Below are 23,761 nucleotides of genomic sequence, written 5' to 3'. Positions count from 1 at the left end.
TGAATGAAGAATTTATTTCTCTAAGAAACAAAGGAGTGACTACATGGAGACTTGTTCCCAAAAGCACTCTTAAGATCAAAGACTTTAGCTGAGCTACTGAAGTGTTAATTGGCCAACTACAATTGTCAAAAATTAGTTTCTATGTGAACCAATTAAAACAAGATAATTGGGAGTTGTCAGCACTACTAAATATTTATACCAGTCGATGCAAATATTTATTTACGTATCATCTGTTTGCAATTTTTATCACTTCTGCTCTCAGCAAAGCTACTTATAAACCATTAGATCTTTTCTCTTGATGCTTAAATTAAAATCTAAACTTTTTCTAGTCAACTGACAGAAAGCTAAACTATTTTTGTTCAAATTCATTTGACAATGTGTATTTTTGACAATGTGTTTATATTCCTCATTTATAATGGAAAGTGATACTGTAGCCATCCTTTCAAAGGGAGATTTCTGATTTTTTTCATAGCCAATTTATTCTATTTTCCCATGTGGTATTCATTAAAGCAATTCTCAACTTTGTTGATTTTCATTATAGAGTGTTAAAACTTTTTCACACTTCTGCAATTGGTTAGCAATATTAGCCCAGCTTTGCTTGACATCTTTTCTATTAGTGCACTTCAAATCTATGCTAGTCCTGAAATATAAAGAATATCCTCCTGTTGGATGAATAATCCTCCTCTGCCCCTCGTAAATCCTCTCTCCAGTCACAAGTCTCTCAAACACCTCAAAGCACATCTTCACCCACACTTTCCTTTACTGTTGTTGTTAGTGCCGTCAAGTAAATTCCGACTCCTAGCAACCCTATGTACAGCAGAGTGGAACCCCGCCAGGTCTTTCTGCACCATCCTCTCACCTTCCGGCACTCTATCAGACAAAGCTCCACTGCCATTCACAGGGTTTTCATGGCCAATTTTTTTGGAAGTGGGTGGCCAGGTCCTTCCTCCTAAAATTTGTCTATGATGGTGACCCTGCAGGTATTTGAAATACTGGTGGCATAGCTTTCAGCATCACAGCAACATGCAGCCACCACAGTAGGACGACCAACAGATGGGTAGTATGGTTCCCTGACTGAGAAATGAATCTGGGCCATGGTGGTGAGAGCGCCAAATCTTAACGACTAGACCACTCACCATTTTGAAATTTGTTTACCTATCTTCTTTTCCTGTCTTCAAGAAATAAAGGTCCCCATGGTTTTCTAATACTAACGCTAGCATTAAAATACTTCAAATTGATAAAATTTACTATTCCTATTATAAATAATATTCAAATTAATAATTATAAACTTTAGAGAAAATTCCCACCACTTCAGAACAAACCCAGTATACATTCTGATGCATTTCAATCTATAGTTTCATCTGTGAAAGGTATTTCATTTACTTTTATGTGTTCATGTAATTGTGATATTAGATATTCAATTTTATTGTTTTATTTTCACTTAACATTATACCATAAGCATTTCCTCCCTGTAATTACTGTTAGAAAAACTCTTCATCAAGTTCTTTTCTTTTAATGGTTACATGATAGTCCCTTAGTAGATAGATGTGTCATGGTTTAGTTGAATCATCTCTTACTGGATTCCAAGAAGGACAGAGTTTGGTGCCTGAATCTGGTACTCAATCCCTCTTCCTGAAGATTGAAAATACGCACAGAGAACAACAGATGCAGATGGGATACAAAGTACCAGACTCACGTTATGGTTATCGGCTATGGATCATAGCAGAATGCTAAGTGTTATCGGGTAAGAAGGGCTAACAGAAAATTTTGGAGAAAAAAGAAAATGTTCTTGGTTTCAGCTTTGTAAGAATGCCTATCTGGAATCCATGAGCTGGGAACATAAACAATTGAGTGTAAAAATTTTGTGTCAAGAATGTGAAGAAGTTCATTGTAACCATGTGCTTCCCATATCCTTGGGAGCAAGAAGGGAGAAGGCAATCTGCCCATGCATCCCGTGTCCTCTCTCAGAGACTGGTATTTGAGACACTCTTGTACTTGCAAAATTAAGAAATTTCCGTGGTGTCCCTCGTCTCCAGGTCTTCTCGTGGCTCAGTTCTATGCTGCATATTTTAATCCTTTTAATTTCCATTCAGGGTTGAGCCCCACATTTTGCCCCTATCCCCAGTGCTGAAATCCTGGGTGGGGTCTTTACAGTGACTCAGCTTCTTCTCCCTCTGGGAATAGGATGCCCAAGAGGGAGAGACACCTGTGTAAGCAAGGTTCATGCTTGTGCCTTCCCCAGAGCCTCACCGTCTTGCTCTACATTTGTATTTCTCCGTCTGTTGCAGGATCTCAGGAGGCAGTGTCTGCTATCTTTGCTTCCTTCACTGGAATTCTGTAGACCACTGGTTCTTTAAATGTTGCAGCATCGGCACATCACCTGAGAGCTTGTTAGAAATGCATATTCTCAAGCTCCACCCAGATTTGTTGTATCAGCAACTCTGGGGGTGGGACACAGAAATCTGGGTTTTGACAAGCTCTCCAGGAGATCCTAATGCATGCTGAGTTTGAGAACCACTGCTGTAGACCTATCTCTGAATGGTGTACCTCCGTTGTTTGCATGTTTAGCTCAGTGGGCACTTGTCCTCAACAGATCCTCAGACTGAAGTTCTTGATGGTGAGCTGCAGTTTGCATGCTCAGGTGGGAAGTACATCCTTTCCCATGTGCTCTTCCCCCGAAACTTGCCTTTCCACGATTTTTAAATCCCCAGGCCTTGAGCAAATCACGCTACTTCATTGGTAGCAAGAACATTAATCGTTGCCACCTCCATCCCTATTTCAGTAGCACATGCCTCTGGTGTTTCATTTGTCTCTTTCATTCTCCAATCTTTTCAAACAAACTCAGCTGTTTGTAAAAGTGTAATATGCTTCCTAACTTGGCTCTCTACATTTTCCATATGTGGTGCTAATACCTTTGGCCGGATCACAGCACGTTTCCTACTTTCTCTTTGCTTTCAGCTCCATTCATTTGTTTTCATCATAATATTATTCCAGATTTTGTCCTTTGAGATCACCCTTAATAAGAGGTGTGAAGTCGGTGATTTCAGAAGCTGCCAAAATATCCATAGTTCAAACAAATCTTGTCCACATCTAATTCTCTGAGCTGGATAATTCTACCCATCAGTCCAACATCTGACTCCATCTGGACTCAAATGTTATAGCCCAGCCTGGCTTTCCTTAAGGCAGTTTCTCAATCTCAGCACTGTCAACACTTTGGGCTGGATAATTCTTTGTTGTGGGGGCTGTCCTGTGCATTTCAGGATGTTTACCTGCCAGTAGCACCCCCTCCCCAAATCGTAATAATCAAAGAATGTCTCCAGACAGATGTTCCCCTGGGGAATGGAGTGCAATTCACTTAAGGCTGGCTATCTCATTCTCCCTGAACCGTCCATTAGAGGACTAATGCATACCTTTCCTCATGGCACCCACTGAACCTGCTTCATCGCTGCAATAACTGTGTTATCTTGGCACTAGTGAAATAATCCCTGAAGTTTTCCACTCTCATCTTCCTAGTTGTCCCTCATAGTCCTGTTCAAATTTCATGGAGCCATCCAGCGTGGCTCTCCCATCCTCCATTCAGTAGCTTCCTAATAGTCCCCCACATCTGGGCAACCTCTGGGGCATTAGTCTCCTTTGTTTTCTTTCTTTAATTTTTTGTTGGATTTTTTTAAGCCTCAATCACACCTCTTTTCTAACTCCAACTGTAAGAGCATTTAAAATGTCTTAGATTCATACTGTCCAACCTAGACTCTAAAATCTCAGCATTTCGCCTAAAGAAATAATTATTTTCCTTCCACTCAATCATAGCATCTTCCTTCATTTTTTTTTTCATTTCCAGCAGCTCATGTTCTAAGTGCAAGATCAAAGCCTGTATTTTAAATCAGTTCCCTTCTTCCTTAACTCTCTAAGCAAATCTATTCTAGAAACAGATGGTTCAAAAAAACGGCCTTTTAAATATACCTCCTACCAACCCAATTAAAAAATGGGCAAAGGACCTGAACAGACATTTCTCCAAAGAAGATATACAGATGGCCAACAGACACATGAAAAGATGTTCAAAATCATTAACTATCAGGGAAATGCAAATCAAAACTACAATGAGATATCACCTGACGCCCGTCAGAATGGCTATAATTAACAAGACAGGAAACAACATGTGTTGGAGAGGATGTGGAGAGAAGGGAACTCTCATACACTGCTGGTGGGAGTGCAAACTGGTGCAGCCACTATGGAAAACAGTATGGAGATTCCTCAAAAAATCAAGGATAGAACTACCATATGATCCAGCCATCCCACTGCTGGGTATTTATCCAAAGAACTTGAAAACACCAATTTGTAAAGGTACATGCACCCATGTGTTCATTGCAGCGTTATTCACAATAGCCAAGACTTGGAAGCAACCTAAGTGCCCATCAAGGGACGAATGGATAAAGAAGCTGTGGTATATATACACAATGGAATACTACTCAGCCATAAGAAACAATGAAATCCAGCCATTTGTGACATCATGGATGGACATTGAGGGTATAATGCAAAGTGAAATAAGTCAGAGGGAGAAGGTCAAATACCGCATGATTTCCTTCATTCAGTAGTAGATAATAACAACAATAAACAAACACATAGGGACAGAGATTGGATTGGTGGTTACCAGAGGGGAAGGGGGGAGGGAGGAGGGTGAAAGGGATAATTCGGTACATGTGTGTGGTGATGGGTTGTAATTAGTATTTTGGTGGTGAACATGATGTAATCTATGCAGAAATAGAAGTACAATGATGTACACCTGAAATTTATACAATGTTATAAACCAATGTTACTGCAATAAACAAAAAAATAAAAAAAAAAGGCAAAAAAAAATAATAATAATAAATATACCTCCTAACCTGAATGCCTGAAAATAATGAATCAGGGGCCCCGCTCCTCTTTAACCATTAATCTGGTTTAGGGTCTCTTAAATCTATATCATAATCAGATATAGATTTAAGAAATCATTTCTTATTTAAGAACTAAGATATATGAAATAAAGCCTATTTGAGACCATTTGGCAGGGAGTCCCAGGATCCTGTAGGCAAGCTACATGAATCAAGAAGTGAGTCCTTCCACAGTCCCCACCTGGGCCTGTGCAATTCCAAACCAGATAAAAAGGGTTCCAGGTTAGATTAGCTGAGCTAGTGTTCCCTGTGCCCAGCACTAAACCTGAAGGCCAAAACCACTCACTCTAGTTCTCTCTACTCTGGATGGAATCTGGCTGTGTTTTTGCTACTTAAAGTCCAAATAATACAATATTGGCCTCAGCAGCACATTAACTGTAAGCCATTTCCACCAAAGTAAGTCAGAAAAAAAGGCTGCTGCTGCCCACTCATGCTAAAATTGCTCGCAATAGCTGTACCCGGATCTGCGGTCTCACATCTGAGTTCTGCACTCTCCAAATGTTTGTATTTAGTCTTAAGGTTTCCAGAGAGTGCACTAACTTATTGGAGATCAGGATTCTAATCCTTTACCCCCTCTTCTTCACTAAATGGGTATCAAAGTATCAACTTGATTGATAGCTAGGGAGCATCCAATAAATCCAAAATATAGGGCATCCAGGAAACTGCACTGAAGAAGCCAAAGCAGGGCTTCCCCCTACCCTGCTCTGCATTGAAGAGACTGGAGCCCAGTGTCAGACTCATGTGACTCACCCGTCCAGTCACAGCTGGACCTGAGAGAGGAAACACCTGACTTGCAGCATTAACATAGGAACCCTTACCCACCATGGAAACGTGGCCCAGTGGACGTCTGGCTTCCCACAGTCTAGTAAGTCAACCTCTTCCTGGATGGAGAAGACAGTAAGGAGTGAAGAGAGAAGCTACACGTGCTCACTCCAATATCTGTCACTCATGGGTGTGGGTGTTGAAGCCTCCTCCTCCTGGAGAACACAGGGAGGCAGAAGAGACATTTCTCCTTCTCCAGATTGACTCTTTAGGCTATCTACACCTTTCTCCTGTTTTAAGAAAGCATTACTATGTGCCAGGTGCTATTTTCAGTGCTTTCCATATAGGAACACATTTAATCTTTCCAACAATTCTAGGGGAAGACTAATATGATCTCCACTTTACAGAGGAGGAAATTGAGGCTGAAGTAAGTAATTTGGGATTTGAAACCAGGTAATTCATCTCTCCCCATTCTTATTCAATGGCTTTCTTTTAGGCCCTCAAACAAGACATGGTCTTTCCTACCTCAGGACCTTTGTACAAGCTGTGCCTTCTGCCTGCAATGATCTTCCCTCTCCTCTTCAATGAGCTGCCCCATCCCAGCTTTCAGATTTCAACTTAAATAGCACTCTCTGATAAACAGCTCTAATCTAGTACCCTAGATGAGATCAGTACTCTCTATTTTTGTGGACAAGACTCATCACAACTCTTATAGTTTCAATTTTCTATGCATAGAAAAAAGATTTGGGGGGGAAGGGTTCTAAAATTCTAACAGTGGATGACTGAGTGATAAAACTGTGGTTGTCCTTGTTTGTTTGGTTGGATGGTTGGTTGGTTGGTTTTGTTATTGTTCATTTGTTTTTGCTTTTTACTTTCTACATTTTCCAAGTTGTCCAGTGATTAGAATATACATCTTACAAGTAAAGTAGTTCCAGGTAATATGAGGTTTGAGGTATGCCACTGAGGGACTAGCGTGAATGGAAATCACTGAACTGCAAGGTCAGAGAGCCAGATGGGTCATCGATGCAAACATTACAGTTACAAAGACAGACGGGAGAGCAGAGGAAAGCTGGGAGCCACACACTGGAGTCAGAGGGGAGGCAGGAGAGCCATGGAGAGTAGCCAATAATAAAGGGTAGGATGTGGAAAAGGGGGTGCAATCAAGTATGTGGAGCCAGAGCAGCATAACGAATGGTCTGGAATGGCCACTAGGACTCAAGGACAGATGGATCCTGCCCCCTGTGCAGTTGTACTTTGGAAGTCGAAACAATAGTGGCCCCTATTGGAGAGGACTGCAGAGGCAGGAAAGCCTAGTTTCCACTCCACTGAGGAGATGAACGGAGAAGGCAAAGACAGAGGTGAATTTTCTTATCGTAAAACAGGGATCCAGAAAGCACAATGAAAGAGACACGACGAGGAGGATGGACGGGTGTGGACCCAAGAAGGAAGGGTCTGATTGAGACAGGAAAGAAGGGGCTAAGGACAGCTCAAGTGTGGGTTTTCACTTGGCACAGGAAGTGTGATTAGCATGCATGAAAGAATCAGATGGCTGGGCACAGACAGGGCCAGCTCCATGGGCACACACCTGATGTAGTCACACAGGGCCCCATGCTGAGTTCAACGCTCTGTTGTCACTGTCTTGAAGTTCTTAATCATTTTAGAACAAGGGGCTCCACCTTTTCATTTTTGCACTGAGCCTCACAAATTCTGTAGCAGGTTCTGGACACACATATAGGTAATAGAGGCAGTGTGGGTGTGGGAGGCTGCTGCGCAGACAGAATCTTGCTGCTGGGGAAGCCTGGAGGCTTAGTCATTTAACTTCTATCTGTTGAAGAGCCACTATGTGTTGAATATTCCGCTAGACATTGCAGAAGATAAAAAGATGAATAAGAAGTTGCCTGGGTTCATGTTGTGATAAAGAATTTGAGCCACTGCTCTCCTATTGGAAGCCTTTAGAGCAAAATCAATTGAGGTCACCTTTTGTGAGACAGAACTTCAGTGTGATTTTCAGATTTTATGTATATGGACTTTAGAATTTTTTGTAAGTGACTTCAAAGGAAGTGTTTCCTTAAAATTGATAGCTAGATACGTAAACACTGGCCATTGACCAGCTTTCACATTATCTGCAGCAGATTTGAAAGATACTTCCTTCCTTGCCAAAAACCATCTCTTTGACGTTTAAATAATTAATCCTTAGAAATTCATTATTTAATGATAAGGCTTGGACAGTAGCCTATGAGACATGAAAGGGTTCTATGAGTCTGTATTGTCAGCTGAGAGAAGATAGAAATTTGAAAAGAAATGTTTGAAAGTAGAAAATATTCTGAGCCAGATAGTATTTTAATGACGTCATGGAGGAAAGATTTGAGTATACGTGGAGCTTTAAGACATCCTTGGCGTGAAGCCCTACTTAAACAGCTTTTATTCTGTTTTTTGTATTCTAGCAGGGTTATTACCTCGAAGCTGCTAGCACAGAAATCAGAGAGCTTTCTGGATACTAGTGTCAGCTAATCAGGGAGAGGTGATTTCTTCCGAGACCATGTGTTCTGCTAGAAAAAGAATAGAACTAGGATCCAAAAGATCTAACTCCATTCCTAAAACAAAGTATTGCAGCCCTCCAGACCTCAGTTTATCCATCTGAAAAGAGAGACATCAGGTGAGAGGATCCCGCGTTGTCCATGATATCACTCTCCATGCTGAACTCTGCCCTGTCTAGCCTAAAGGGCATCTCTGGCCTCGGACAACTTCAGAAATTCAGCATCCCACTGGGAAATTAAGCTTACATGTAATTCCAATCAAAGGCATTAACCTCGATGAAAGTTTTTGTTGAAGGATATGTGAAAGAAGAGCAAGAAGAAGAAAAATAAAAGAAGAAAGAGTAAAAGATGACAATGGTGAGGATAGTGACAAAGCTGAAAAGCTTAAGCCCTACATTTAAAATCTCTGCAAAATCCTGGGAGATGACATTCGCGCAGACACATCTGGCTTAGGTCTTGCTTTAGGACTTCAGGCCAATGGACGAGTCTGACACCACGGCAGAACAGTAAGGAGCTCAGGATTGAATATTAAGCATCCCTGTAATGAGAGGACCAGCAACCTCCCAGCCACCAGGAATTTCTCACTGCTCTCCTTTAGGTAGGAGATCAGCCTCCCTGCTGCTCAACAAGCTCCCTTCAGTTTACTTCAGGAATTCAGTTCTCTCACTTTCTTCTATAGCAGAATTTAACTCTCATACCATCTATGCAAGGTCTAGGCCAACTTTGCATTTGCAAATACTCAATATATTCTGCTAAACAAAAGGCCATCTCTTCTGGGTTTCACTCTTTAGTGGCACAAAAGAATTAGCAGAGTTCTTCCAAATTCCACCACATCATGTCAAAGGAAAAATACAGAGCAGTGGCTTTCAACTGGCGGTGGGGGCAGGGGGTGAACAGAGCACAATTTTGCCCCTCCAGGGACATTGGCAATGTTTGGAAACATTTTGTTTGTCATAACTGGGGGAGGAGGTAATACTGGCATCTGGTGGGTGGAGGCCAGGGAGCTGCTAAACATCCTACAGTGCAGAGGAAGTCCCACCACAAAGAGTTATCTGGCCCCAAATGTCAACAGTGCCAAGGTTGAGAAACCCTGAATATTTTATAGGACTTATTTTCCCATTGATATGAGTAAGTTCATCACCTCTTCTGGCAGAAAAGGCAGTCAGTTTGGATTTTAAATAAGTTTGTTTAAAAATAATTCATACTCATCTTTGCCAGTTGAGGAGTTTTGGGTATAGAACTACATGAGATCCGTGTTTCCTGAGGAGTAATTACATGACATCTAGGCTCCCAGCACTGCTGTCATCTATAATAGATTTACCTGCTAGTATCTTAACAGATACATGTTCCAACAGCTCTTCAAATTCAACATGTCCACGACTATGGCTCCACCTTTGGCTCAGGCCTCCTTCCCTTCTCACCTGAATCCTATCTCCTAGCGAGTCATTAGGTTCAATCCAAACCTGCTCCTCCTCCCATATTCCCCATCTCTCTAAGGGACTCTATCACCCACCCAGTCCCCCAGAAGTCACCTAATCCTTACATCCCACTCACCCCACAGCCAGTTGCCACCTGGTCCTGCAGATTCCCCTTAGTCCCTCTTCTATCTATCTATCTATCTATCCATCCATCCATCCATCTTTATCTTCTAGTTCTGTCCCTCGACAGTGACACCTGGGTTAGCTCAATAACTCCTCCCAACTACTCCTCCCTTCTCCAGGCTGACCTCACCACAATCCACCACTATACTGCTACCAGGCTGATGTTTTGACAAAGTAAATTCATTCATACCTCTCCCTTATTTTAGAAACCTTTAAATACTCTTCTTGGCTTTCAGAAAAAAGTTCAACCCTTTACCTGGATGGAATGATCTGACTGACTCTTGACTTATTTCTATCCCCTCTGGTCACTTTTTCAGGTAGAATTCTTTGGTCTAGCTATTTTGAGCTACCTAGTGTTACCTCAGTTCATGCCTTGTCTCCGTGCCTTTGCACATGCTCCTGTTCTGCCGAGAGTGCCCTTTCCTACCTCTTCTTCTAGCTCATGCCAGCTCACCTCGGAATCTCATCTCTGACGTTACTCCTCTGGGAGAGTTCCCCTGGATCACCTACGCCATTTTTCCTCAAGTGTGTCCCTCAAAATGCTTGGCAAAAAGGATTATTTGGTCACATAAATTTGGGATGTTATCCCCCCTGGAATTTATAATAAATATTGGAATATTAAAAGCTCTGAAAAAAATTACAGTAGAAAGACCTATTTAACTATCTTTAATCCAATATTTCCCAAACTTACTTAAGCATTTAACTTTTTTTTTTCACAAACCCATTATCACCCTTACTTGGAAAAATTGGCCTTAATCTGATTTAGGAAGAACATCCTTTGTTTCTATCATACCCCAGGCCTACCTCTATCATAGTACTCACCATGTGTTACTATAACTGGAGTCATTTTCTAGTAAGTTTCTCGTGCACTAGACAGACTGCAAACACCTTGGTGATAAAATAATCACCATGTTTGTGTCAGTGTAATACGTCTAACACCTAGAACATATTTTAAATATCTGGTATTTATTGATAAATAAATACATTATTGGCCAAAAAAGGACCATCTACTTGATTGTTATTGATAATAAACATATATTATTTGAAAAGAGTATACAATAAAATTGTTTTCCCAAAATATCCCCATATCCAGGATAGAATGTAATTCATAATATTACTGACAAGTTTTCTGAGAGTGCCATTCTTATGCAAATTTCTTACTGTCCTTATCCTAAAGATGACAGTCTATGCTTGGTCTGACATGTCAACTTGGCTTTGGCATGGAAATTTCTTTATTGTTTTGGAAGTCGTTTTTGGATTTATTGCTGTTGCTTTGTGTTTTGTTCTTGAGAAGACCATAACTAAAGAATACATCAGTTGTATATAACTTGAAGAGAACTCTCATACTCTGCATTTGCCAGGAGGATCCTGAGAACTTGGAGGCCTCTCCTAGCCCACCAGCCCATCCACCAGGAAAAGATTCTTCCTTTATCTCTCACCACTTGCAGACCCACTACTACTTAGGAGACCCCAGCAGCCTACCTGCCTATGTGCTGAGGACACCTCCTTCCTTATGGGTCAGGACATCTGGATGTGTGCAGACAAATAACAGTGGGGAGAGAAAATATAAAAAGCATTCAAGGTGACCTAGCAGTTTGAAGGAGGGAAAAACAACATAATTAAAACAGGTGGCTCTCTGTGAGGTATCATTAAAGGAAGAAATAAAAAGAACTCTAAAAGAAAATAATGTAAATTCCCAGGGAGACTAGAGAAGTTATTACAAAGGAGCAATCTGAGAAAATGAAAGAGTTCTTGGAACTCAAAAACATTGTTGAAAACTGAATTAAGTATATTGAAGCTCAGATGGAAGAATTATCACATAGAAAAAAAAAAACTCAAAGAAAGAAATTATGAGTGCAAAAAAGATACATATGGAGGGTGTGTCTTATTGTTGGTAGGGGGTGAATAGGTTCAACCTTCCTGAAGAGTAATTTGGACTCTCCGTCTAATACTAAGCTGCATCTACCTGGTATAAAGTACTCACAATTCTAAGAACTACTCTACAGTAAAAGAACATGAGTCTAAAAACAAACGTTCAAAATGCTTTCTCATCGCAAGTTCATTGTAATAACAAAAGACCACAAGCAACCCAAATGTTCATCAATATGGGATTGGTTAGACAAATTAGGACATGTCCATAAATGGATTCCCATTTAGCCACTAAAACAAATGAGGAGATCTATATATACTGACTTGGAATGTATGTCCATAAAAATACTATTAAGAGAATAAAAGCATATTATAGAGAATTATATGACATGACCTTGTTTTTGTTGAAAAAATTTTAGCAGTGTATGTATATACATAGAAATGTTTATGTATGTATATTTGCTTTCATAAGCATAAAAAACAATCTAGAATGATACCTTCACACACATCAACAGTTATTACTTCTGGGAAATTGGGGCTGGAGTGTCAGCCAAGATCTTCACTTCTTTATATACTTCAGAATAAATCTATGAGGTTGTGAACTCTCTTACTTCATTTTAGTGCTCTTTTGTATTTTCCAATGTTTTTGTAGTGCAAATTGCTTATTTAATTAATTTTTTTTAACTGTTTAAAAGCTAGAAAGACATCAAAACACGAGAAGCCATTTATAAGTAAACACGGTGGAGCAAAGGTCTCGGCAAAGGCACAGAGTCAAGTCTAGAAAAAATACAACAGTGAAATGCCAATGCCATAAGAGGAGCAATTGAAAATGTGTATAAAATTCTTAAAACACTAGTGGCAAAAAAAATTAAAAAGTTACTGTGAGTAAAATTAGTAACAATCATGAAAAACCAATCTACTAAGACGTTTTAAGAAGAGCCCACTTCAGAGCAAATCAAGACCCAAAGTCAGAGACAAAAGAGGTTGGAGATAGCATTTTTTGTAACCATTTGAGGAACTAGTGCAGAATATTTTGATCCAAATGGAAAGTGCAATTCTTTGTGCAGTAATTTTTCAGCTGGGACTCAGTAAAGACAATCATAACTATCAGATGTTAAGCACTTAGAATGGGCAAGGTCTCTGCCAAGTACTAGCACAACAATCTTAGGAGAGGGGCAGGTGCCACTCTTATTTCCATTTTATAGACAAAGGCATTGAGATACATAAAGGTTTATATATATGTGTGTGTGTGTGTGTGTGCTTTCATAAGTGTAAAAAACATAAGGTTAAATAACTAGCTAGAGGTCTACTGGAGGTTGGTGGAAGAACCAAGAGTCGAACTCCTGGCGCTCTGATACCATTGCGCCTCTACCTCGAGTGGGAGCCATGGGCAGAGGCCCTCAATCTCTCAACATCTATGTGTCTGCAGCACATAGTCTCAGGTTTTAAAGAACACTTGATCAAAGTAAAGAGGAGATCTACCATTCACAAATTATTATTATTATTATTATTATTATTATTATTACCATCATCTGATAATTGGCATAGTCTACCTTAAATAAAACCTGCGCTGGTTTATTCTTAAATTAATTTTCCAGGTAATTTAAAAGACTATTGGTTCCCAGAACTCTTGGGAATATGTGGAATAGAGAATAAGTATTCCTACTATAGCATAAAGCAAATAAGTAAAATTAACATAAAACAGAATTCATTCAATATTCAGAATAAGAAAGTGGCAGCCACTTCATCTCAGAATTTGTAATCTTGGACATATAGGAAATAGCTGATTATATATTATAGAGAGGAATTGGTATATAGGAGATTTGACTCCATATGTTATATTATACAAACACTTATACTTGCATTGATGCAACTTTTTACATATCATAAAAATTTTGAGTGGCAGGCAACTCAAGCCAGATACTTAATCAGCATAGAACATTCAGAAATTACTAAGTAGTCTATTTTTTAGATGAATGTCAATCGTAGGTTACAGATCATAACCAGATACATCAGCCACAGGAACTAGGGTGAGAAGTTGAGATAGATGGGTGGCGTGGAGAATCCCCTAGTTGAACACTTTGGCCTAGAGATAAGCTGCTCCAGGACCATCAGTTGACAGATCCCAGTGATCACTGGAGTGTAGGAGACTGGATTCCTAACAAGGAGAATAAGGTATCGAAGGCCTTTGGACAAGGTCCATTCCATGTGGACTTGACTACTGAATCAGGCCTGTGTGATACCATGACCCCAGGATGGTAACCTGCTGGCCTTGTACACCTTCTGAGGATGGGTGGGTGTGATACAGGGCAGAGAGCCAAGATACCCACATCCCCCCTCAGGTGGGAGCAGAGAGGCTAGGCTTCCATAACTAAAGTTATCCAGGGCTGATATCAGAAGAACCCCATCCAGGATCCCTTAAAGACTCCTACGTGGTGGAAGAAGGGACTTTGCTGAAGTGTGTGCAATATAGGGCAAATGGTGGGTTTGGTCTCTCAGTTCCTCAAAGGAGCCAGTTCCTCCTGCCAGGGCTTGTGCCCTTGAAGATGTACCTTTGCCTGTGTGCTCTGCACTCCCCATTTGCCTTCTTAACTCCTACTCTGGGATAGGAATAGCACCTCTCTGGGGTTGTTATGAGTAATAAGTGAATCCATGTATGTAAAAGCACTTAGGACAGTTCCTGATGCATCAAACACTCAGCAATGTTAGCTGTTATTATTATTAAATATGAATTTTTCTTCAGATATTATCCCAAGACTTCCCCAGTTAGACTTCCCCGATTTCTCTTTCTAGATTGGATCATCAAAGACCACCTCCCTGCCTCACTGACTACCTTATCATTTTGCGCTATATCTTCATGTAATCCTTTCAGACTATCTAGTTGTCTCTCCAACCAGGCAAACATCATCATGAAGGCAGGGAATGTATGATTAGGGCCTAGCACAGTGTCCTGCACATACCAGGCACTCAATAAACTTAGCAAATGAATTAATTAATAATTTTAAGGGCTTTTTCTCCTTTAAGAATTTAGGTTTTTCTTTTTCTAATGTGGAAATAAACTTATAAAAGCAAAAGCGAGTTTTTATGTTCCTCTACGGTCTGTAAAACCTCACCACCACAGAGTTCTTAATTGGTTTATTTATTTTGTACCCCAAGAAAAATGACCAGTACCATCACATTAGGTAGCTACATAATGCAGTCTCGAGGACAGCTCTGAATAGTAGTTTTCAAGGTAATCAATGATATTGCTATGAAATTGTCGCCCAAATGAAGAGTTCTTGTCCAATGAATTCGCGAAGTAACAAACAGTTCTCTTTGTGAATATTTTTGTGGCTAAAGAAGAACCTGTTACTTGAGGCAGTAGTAAAAACTTTTCTCAGTAGGTGAGAGCATTCTAAATTTGTTTCCTAGCAACAAATTCCTCAAAGGAGCTGAAGGGTACACAATTTCAGAGGACTTTTAAAATTTCTTTCTTGTTTAGAGGAGTGAGAGCTGGGGTGGGCATTGTATGTCACAGCACTGTTCCTGATTTCTTCCATTCAGTGACGCATATGACATCTTGCTGAGTCACACCATAGAATCCATCCAAAAAAGTCAGCTCAATAAAAATGCATCAAGTACCTACCTTGTGTAAAGAACTCTGAAAGATTTATCCCTATTCTTCCTGGGCCAAGCAGTTCAGTAATTTAGCAATTTGTCAGTCTAGGAGCCCCAACCCCAACCATCTCCATGGATAGTAAATGAGGAATTAGGCAGTTTGCTAAAACATTTAGGGATTTTCCAATGTAGATGTTGATCTAACTAGAATTATACTCAGCAGTTGGAGGAATGAAGATTGGAGGAAGGCCACCTGGGAGAGAAATTTGGGACAATGGTACAGCTTTGACCGCCAAGAGTGGAGACATCTTACCCAAGCAAGACTCTCTCCATAGCTACCTTCCTAGCCCCGGTTTCATGAGCTTATCGTATCTTCTAAATTTGGTTTTGCAAATTGGCCTTCTGATAATAATAATAACAATAACAATAACAACACTAGCTAGCATTTATCGGGTCCCCACTAGGGGCCAGCTTTATGTTACTATTTTACATGTATTATCTTATTTAACCCTTACAACAATTCTTTGAAATAGCCACTATTATCCCAGAGCATTGAATCAATTTGCCAAAGTCACACTCTTACTAAAAACGGCAGAGCCTGGAAAAGTATTGCTGACTTAAGTGACCAATCTGACCTACCCAAATCAATGTGGGTGGTGTGGCAAGATCTTTCTGTAAGTGTGAGGACACCATGACTTGAATGCACAGTCTGGGAGACGACCTGGAACCACTTGAATCTCAGAATGCAAATAGCTCATATCAATCATGGGGACTTACCTGCCATCCCCAATTAAACCTGTTACCCTGAAAAGTGCCGCTTTGGATAAAACCACAATAGATCCAAAAAAAAAAGGATTTGGAAGCAAGCTGAATTGTCTGGTGGGCTGCCACACTAGACAAATTGCCTGCACAATTGGCAAACTCCTTCCAAGCATAGGCACAAGTCTAATTGTTTCTCTCCTTTCACTGCCATCTTGAATAAAGAGAAACCTGGCATTGATTTCAATCCTCCCCACTACTCCTCAGAAAAGCTTTTTATTTCTTGGAAAAGAAAACTTGTCCACTTATCCCATTAAGCATCAACTGAGAAAATCATAATTTTTAGGAGTTTCATTTAATGGAACAATGTGTCAGAACTGGGCCTACCAGAGCAAGGTACAATGTCAGCATAAACCAGGAGCAAGAGGATGGTGAGCATCAGCCATTGAACTAGGCAACCAGCCTCCTCATGTTTCCTCGTGCCAGGATCAGGCTTGGGAGACAAAATGAGCATCAAGTGATCTTGAAATTCTAGGATGTTCAGGGAGTGGAGCTGAGCATGGAAGGGGATATGGCAGTTGACTTATGTGTTTTCCTTGTGGGCTACAGCTCCTTGTACTTCCAAGAAGAGTTTCCCAATAAACATTTGTTCATCTCCAGGCTTCTCATTTTTTCAGTCAGTGGCTGTACCTTCAAAGGCAATTCAATGCCTTTTTCATTTTGAATTGGTCACTGTACAATTTTTTCTAACACACTTTTCTCTCTCTTTGTTTCAGAGGCTACCCTTTAAAGACAGGCATTTCACTTGCAGCAAAATGTAAGTACATGTCTTCCTTGAATTGGTATCTACTTCTCAGCTATAATTCCTAAAACCTCCTCATCTTTCAGGCTCCCATCTCACATTGCTGCATTTTTAAGATCTGGCTCAACAAAGGCAGCCTCAGTCTGAATCTACCATTTCACACTATTGATGTGTATAGCATCGTGGAGCATTTTATAAGCCATTTGGGAAACAGATGGAACCTGATTGTTGCTGCGACTATATTGCAGCTAAAAAGCTGGAAAAAAGTGAGGAGTCAATTAGGCAATATTGTTTTGGACATTATGACCATGTGACACCAAATATTTGAATATTCAGTTTCTCTCAAATAGCTGGCTAATTTATTACTCTTTGCTCAGTTGTTCCTCATGGTCACAGACTGTTTCACATCTGACAGCACAGTAGTTCTCTTAGTAATTCCTTCCTGTGTGTACCACATTATGGCCACCCTGTAAACCACTGTTCTTTCTAGAACGAATCTCCCGTGTATTATGTTTCTTTACTCTTGGTACGCCCAGTGTCCATACCTAAATTACAAACCCCCTCTACTGTAAACAACCAAATAAAATTACACCAGGTCCCAACTGGGAGTTCAGAGTATTTTAAAGTTTCACCTTTGGGTATTAGGATGCCAATGTTTCTTTTTTCTTTTTTAATAAAATGAAGTTTATAACAATTTTAACCAAAAAAAAATATGAACATTCCATCTGTCTTTGGAATAATTTGATAATACCTGAGTTCAAAAAACGGGATAGATGTGGATTCAAAATAAAGACTCTAGGTATTCAAAAGTAGCTCAAAAGGTAGTGAGTTGCTTGTCACTACAGATAAGTAAGCAAGAGACTGACAACCAAAAGGTAGAAGGTTGAGCCAGGTAAACCAAGAAGTGTACATCAACTCTCAGCTCCTGATTCATATGGAACTTCCAGTGGAGGATACATCTCAGCAGTCACTGAGCTTTAATTAGACATTCTTGGACCCATAAGAATCCAGAGGTCTCACTTGAATTATACATATTATACATGTTCTAATAAATTCCCTTTAGAAAAATTCAGGCCCTGAGAAAACGATATATTCAGCTGAACTGCAAGAAAAAACTTAGTTTTTCCTGACTTCCCTGAAAGATGCTTTTTGTTTGCTCTCTTGAATAATTGATCCCACTGTTATTCCCTAAATATTCAAACATCAGCACAAGAAACATCCACCCTTAAAACCATTCAAACTTTATGTCAAAGTATTATGCATTCACTGGAATTTTTTAAAATGTCAACCTCTGTATTACATTGCTTTGGTTTTCATTGCATTATCAAGACATCTGCATCTTATGAATCTTTTAAGCAGCTTTTACCTATCAAGTCACGTTAGATCTTATGAGCAGTCTCCCTTTTCATGTGCTATCATGAATATTTCATTTGTACAAATGTTAACTTGTGACTGTAGTATTATCTCTCCTGAACATAGAACGCTATTCAGGGGAAACCACCTGTGTTTACTTTCCTGTGTATTCATATTTGGCAGCTCTTTGTCATACTGTTTCTGCCTATTTAGGTTTACCATTGTTTTTAAATGATTTAACGTTAAATACTGAAAAATCATTGGTACATGTTCATGGTGAAAATTAGATGCAGGGCAATTTAAGGCAGCATTTTAAGTCATTATATGCAAATATGCAACTATAAGCACATATATGACTATTACCTCAAGATCTCTTTATTAAAATTTCAGTTGAGGGGGCCGCCCGGTGGCACAGCGGTTGAGTGTGCGCGCTCCACTGCGGCGGCCCGGGGTTCGCAGGTTCAGATCCCGTGTAAGCACTGATGCACTGCTTGTCAAGCCATGCTGTGGCTGCGTCCCATATAAATTAGAGAAAGATGGGCACGGATGTTAGCCCAGGGCCAGTCTTCCTCAAGAAAAAAGGGGAGGATTGGCATCAGATGTTAGCTCACGGCTAGTCCTCCTCACCAAAAAAAAAAAAAAAATTTCAGTTGAAAGCACCTTTTACCTCCCAAATTAGGGGGAGCAAAAAGGCTAACTCTTTTACTTTAGAAAGGTCAATTTGCGATTGCTTTATTTTCACATTTTTTCTCAAGAACAAAGTGCTTCGTGCCGTTTTATTAGTAAATATTCTGAGTAGTAAATTTTCACTAGGATTTTACACCATCTAGACCAAATGAGTTTACACACCTCCCCATGTCATCTCTGAGCAACGGGCGCAAAGTTGGTCTGACCCATGGAGTCATGGAAACACATTAAAATCACCAAGCAATTGTGACTTGGGTTCATTTTGGCAGCCAGACTCGGATCAGCCCCTCTGGAGTTGGCATTATGTCCTAATGATGATTGTATTATACAACCAATACAAATGGAAAATGACCTAAGCAGGGCTCTATTCAGACGAGCTTTGATCTACAGTGAATGGCAGGAGGCTTTCCAAGAAAAGGACCTGGAATGTGCATGGGCCAGGTAAAATCCCAACCCCGCCGAAGGAGGACAGCCTTAGCCAAGTCAGGAAGACACACTTCCTTGGAGAAAGAGGGTGGGCTATGGAAGTAACTCAAGACTAAAAATCAGAAGGCTCATGTCTGAGTCCCAGATCACTCTGTCAGGAGTAGCATAATTTTAAGAATGTTAGTTAACCCTCAGTTTCTAAGTATCTTTATTATGATTGGGAAGAAGAGAAAGGAAAACATTTTTCCAGCCTCTGTCAAAGACTGTTGTGATAACCTCATAAGTGTCAAGAAGATTTTACCACCGAAAAATGCTTTCTATCTTTAAGGGATTCTTATTAGATTATTGGAGGCTCTCTCTGTTTTAGTGGGAGTTCCTGGGACTCGGGGGGCAAACTTTAGTAGTAAAATCAATACTATGCAATAGGAGAAAACAGAACCATATTGGGTCAAATCAAGCCCCTGGAACAACTTGCACCCACGTTTTTTGTCTCTTTACAACTATACATATTCTTTGAGACCACTACCTCTGGTCGAAGAGAATTGTCTTCTGGGTGGTATGGGTGAGAAAGTTGCCAAACAAACCTGAATTATCCAGAGGCCTGTAAAATGCACAATTGCTTTTTAAGAGGCATGGTGATATTGTGTTCCTTTCGATTTTTGGCAGTAACGATTTTCTGCAATTTGTGGTTTTGCAATTTCTCTTTACACAGACAACATTCTGGCACTCATTCAATGCCCCACTGGTTGGGGGGTAGGGAGAGGAGAGAAAGAGATTCCCTGGGGCTCCGACCACTCCAAAAAAAGAAAGAAATGTTAACGAAATAAGTCAGAAGGAATGCTTGAGACTAGTGGAAGCTGTTGGTTAGTGGGGAAGAAACAACTTTTAATAAATTGCGTGGTGTGGTTGGGATTTTATCTGGGGCTTTCGTTGGCTAAGCAAAGGTCTGTTCCCCTTAACTATTCTTGACTCTCCATTGAGTTTTGTCTGGATTGCAATCTCAATCTCCTTTCTTCTTTTTTTCCTGTATTCAGCAAGCCTAGAGCATCTCTTCTACTGGGTCCCTTTGGCCCCTTCTGGCCTTGGTAGGATTCTCTTTAAATACTAGGACACCTACATCTCTAGGTGTCCACTGACCAATGATGTTAACTTGGTTTGTGTAAATTAGAAAATCCATGCGCCAGAATTTTTGTCCTTGTTCTGATTGCATTTTCTTCCTCTTCCCCAAAGCTGAGTGCTCTTTGCAGTGGGAGGTCTGCAGCCTGCACTGCAGAAGCTGTGCACAGATGTAGCATTTATCTAGGCGAGAGTAATTGGTTCTGTTTCTATTACAACTCTGGAAAGGCTTTGTCGACTTGTGTTTGCTTTTTTATGGCTGCTAGTCATTGTGCTGAAGGATTTAAAGTTGCATCCAGTGTAAACCTTGTATTTCTTCTCTGTTCACTTTTCTTTGGTGAGGAAGACTAGCCCTGAGCTAACATCTGCAGCCAATCCTCCTCTTTTTGCTGAGGAAGATTGGCCCTGGGCTAACATCCATGCCCATCTTCCTCTACTTTATACGTGGCGTGCCTGCCACAGCATAGCTTGATAAGCGGTGCATAGGTCCGTGCCTGGGATCCGAACCTGTGAACCCCAGGCCGCCGAAGCGGAGCATGCAAACTTAACCACTATGCCACCAGGCCGGCCTCATCTGTTCACTTCTTTATATCAAAACAGCCCCCTGTTCTCCACTCAGTAGATTCCCAGAGTTTATGCCCATAGTTCACATGCTTTCTATGCATCAGGGCAATTGCACAGGCCATTTATTTCTTCTCTTTTCGTGACCTAAATGTCACTGCTTCTTTTGCTTCCAAGAGGAATATAAAGATAATTTCTACTCATATGTTAATTGTATAGTTTTTGCATATTTGGGGAAAATATGATCTTCTTCCTGTGTATGTGTTCTAAAGGTTTAGGGAATTGTTTGTGTTATACTGTTAAAAATCCTGAGATTTTAATTTTGGAAGATGCTTTCAACAGCTCACCCCGAGAGTCCATGGAAGCCTGATACATTTTTTAATAACTCAACACTTGGAACTTTCTTTTGCTAACCTGAGATAACCTTCAGGTGATTTGTGCTGGTTTTGCCTTGTGGAGCAGCACAGAAGTTGACTCCTTCTTCCATATGACAACCGTCCAAATACTTTGGAATCTGATCCCATATACTCTTTGAGTCTTCCTTGTCTGGGCCTCCCAATTCCTTCAGCCGTTCTTCATATGACAGTTGCATTTTTCAATGTCCCTCTTAAAATGTTATAGCCTGAACTAAAAAGAATACTGCCAAGATGGCTAACCATTACGGATTCCAAGAAAAAACAAAGCCCAAGTTCTCGATCTGGACATGTTATTTCTAGTACTATAACCTAAGAGCACCTCACAAATTTTAACAGCAATTTAGTCCTGAGGTTAATCCTAAAACCTCTAGATATGTTATATAAAAGCTGCTATAAAAGCAGATTTTTTTCCAGACTTGTATTTATGCACTTGGTTTTGAATACTATGCAAACCCTACATTTATCCCTGCGACACTTATTAGTTTCAGAATATTAGTGGAAACTGTTAGGAGATTTTTGAATTTGAATTATTTTAAATCCCCTCCCAGTTTTGGGACATATTTGCTTTGCCTCTTGACTTCATTCAAGAGATTGATAAAAGCAGTGAATATCTGGATTTTAAGCTCCTCAAAGGTGGAATCATGTTTTATTCATCTTTGTCTCTCCTGAAATGTCTGTGACATTTTGTTAAACAACCAGATGTTCAATAAATGCTTTTATGAAATCAGTCAACAAAATCAGATACCGGCAGCTTTCCAACACCCTGACAGAGAGCTATCTTTAGACTGATATCAGTGCCCTTTACAAAGTAAGAACAAGAAGAATTTTATGCTATGTTGCTAATGCTCAGAGATTTTGTAGCATTATGTAGGGTGATCTTCAGGGCTGGATGGCCTGGATTCTAATCTTGCTAGATTTTGCTAGCTATGTGCTTTGGAGCAAGTTAATCCACCTTTCTGCATCTGTTTCCTGATATGTAAAATGATGATATTAAATTTGTATCTGCCTCATAAGGTTGTTGTAATGATTAAGTGAATTAATCCATGTAAAGAATATAGACCAGCTACTAATAATATAAAAACAACAATTAATAGTAATAATAGTTGTATTGTCATTGCTTTTGTTGTCATTCTCAAGATATGCTGGTGTAACTAACCTATCCTAAGAGGAACCAAGGCAAGTTTGGCATAATTTGTTCATAGTAAACCCATATTGACTCCAAATAATAATTTTATCATCAAAATGCTTGTGTAACCTAAATATAACTCAACTGCTTCATGGCCTAAGTTTAGGTATGCATTCAAAAGAAACACAAACATCTAAAAAGATGAAAATAATGTAAATTTTTACTACAATCCCTCAAAGGGGAATTATATTACATTCCACAGCAAAATATTCTAAAGATCTTCTTTACTCAAATTCTTCATGGTAGCTGCTCAAAAATCTTGCCCCTCTCTCTCCCTGCTGCTCTATATAACAAAACCCTGGCTTGCGCTGCTTTTTTCCTTGTTTACCTCTTCTCTCCTAATCATGCCCAATTCTCCAGGATTAATAAATTACTAGTCTATTATTTCCTGTCTCCAACAATTCCCTTTCCTTTGTAATTTCCATGTGGCCCTTCCAGGCTGCTTCTGGAAAAATATTACATATATAAATAAATATTTATTATAAATCTTACTGATATAATAGATGTGCAGCACACAATTTACAAAAAATAATAAAATATGTAATACTCTTTATTATAAATTCCATATAACCAACTGCTTCTCACAGAATGCTTTCATTGATTTTTGGTGAACTCTTATATCTGTAGCCAACCTGTGGCTTCAATTGATGAATAAATGTAGTTTACACATAAATGTGATTGATATTTTTGTTTATTTTAATGAGTAAGACAAAAGTGAAACAACAAAAATGTATGTCACATGTCCACTCATTCCTCAATAAAGTGAGCAACTTTTTCACTAAACTGGATAACAGTATTTTAATACCATACAATACTTCCTAAAGTTTCTGTATTATTTTCAATAAGACAGCTACAGACACAACACTCTTTTTCGCTTAATCTGCATTATTAACTTTTTCTACATCACTTTCTTAAATCTAGACAATCAACAAAACAATAAATCAAACTTTAATTTCTAGTATTTGTTGATTTCTGTGGTGTAAATACTCCTACCACGGCCAATGTCAGGCAACCAACATGATATCACTGAATATGGAATTAGGAAGGGATGTGCAGTAACTTTATAGGGTATTTCCACCATACAGATACAATAGATGCAAGTAACCTCAGAAGGAGAGGCAATAATAAAATGTTGTAAAACAAATAGGAAGTCATGAGTTT

The 23,761-nt window shown here is 39.7% G+C and overlaps 1 protein-coding gene across 1 annotated transcript in view; it reads left to right on the top strand.

Annotated features, from left to right (window-relative positions):
* Positions 1-23,761, top strand: part of ANKFN1 (ankyrin repeat and fibronectin type III domain containing 1) — a 372,217-nt gene that overhangs the window by 122,449 nt on the left and 226,007 nt on the right. The window contains exon 2 of the mRNA XM_014790626.2: positions 16,830-16,870. The gene's annotated coding sequence lies outside the window, so the exon portion shown is untranslated. The remainder of the gene's footprint in view (positions 1-16,829; positions 16,871-23,761) is intronic.

The sequence above is a fragment of the Ceratotherium simum genome, chromosome 16 (assembly GCF_057802395.1).
Source record: "Ceratotherium simum simum isolate JZ-2026a chromosome 16, ASM5780239v1, whole genome shotgun sequence".
NCBI classification, from domain to species: Eukaryota; Metazoa; Chordata; class Mammalia; order Perissodactyla; family Rhinocerotidae; genus Ceratotherium; species Ceratotherium simum.
Note: the sequence above shows the minus strand (reverse complement) of the source record. Positions and strands in the feature narration are given on the sequence as shown.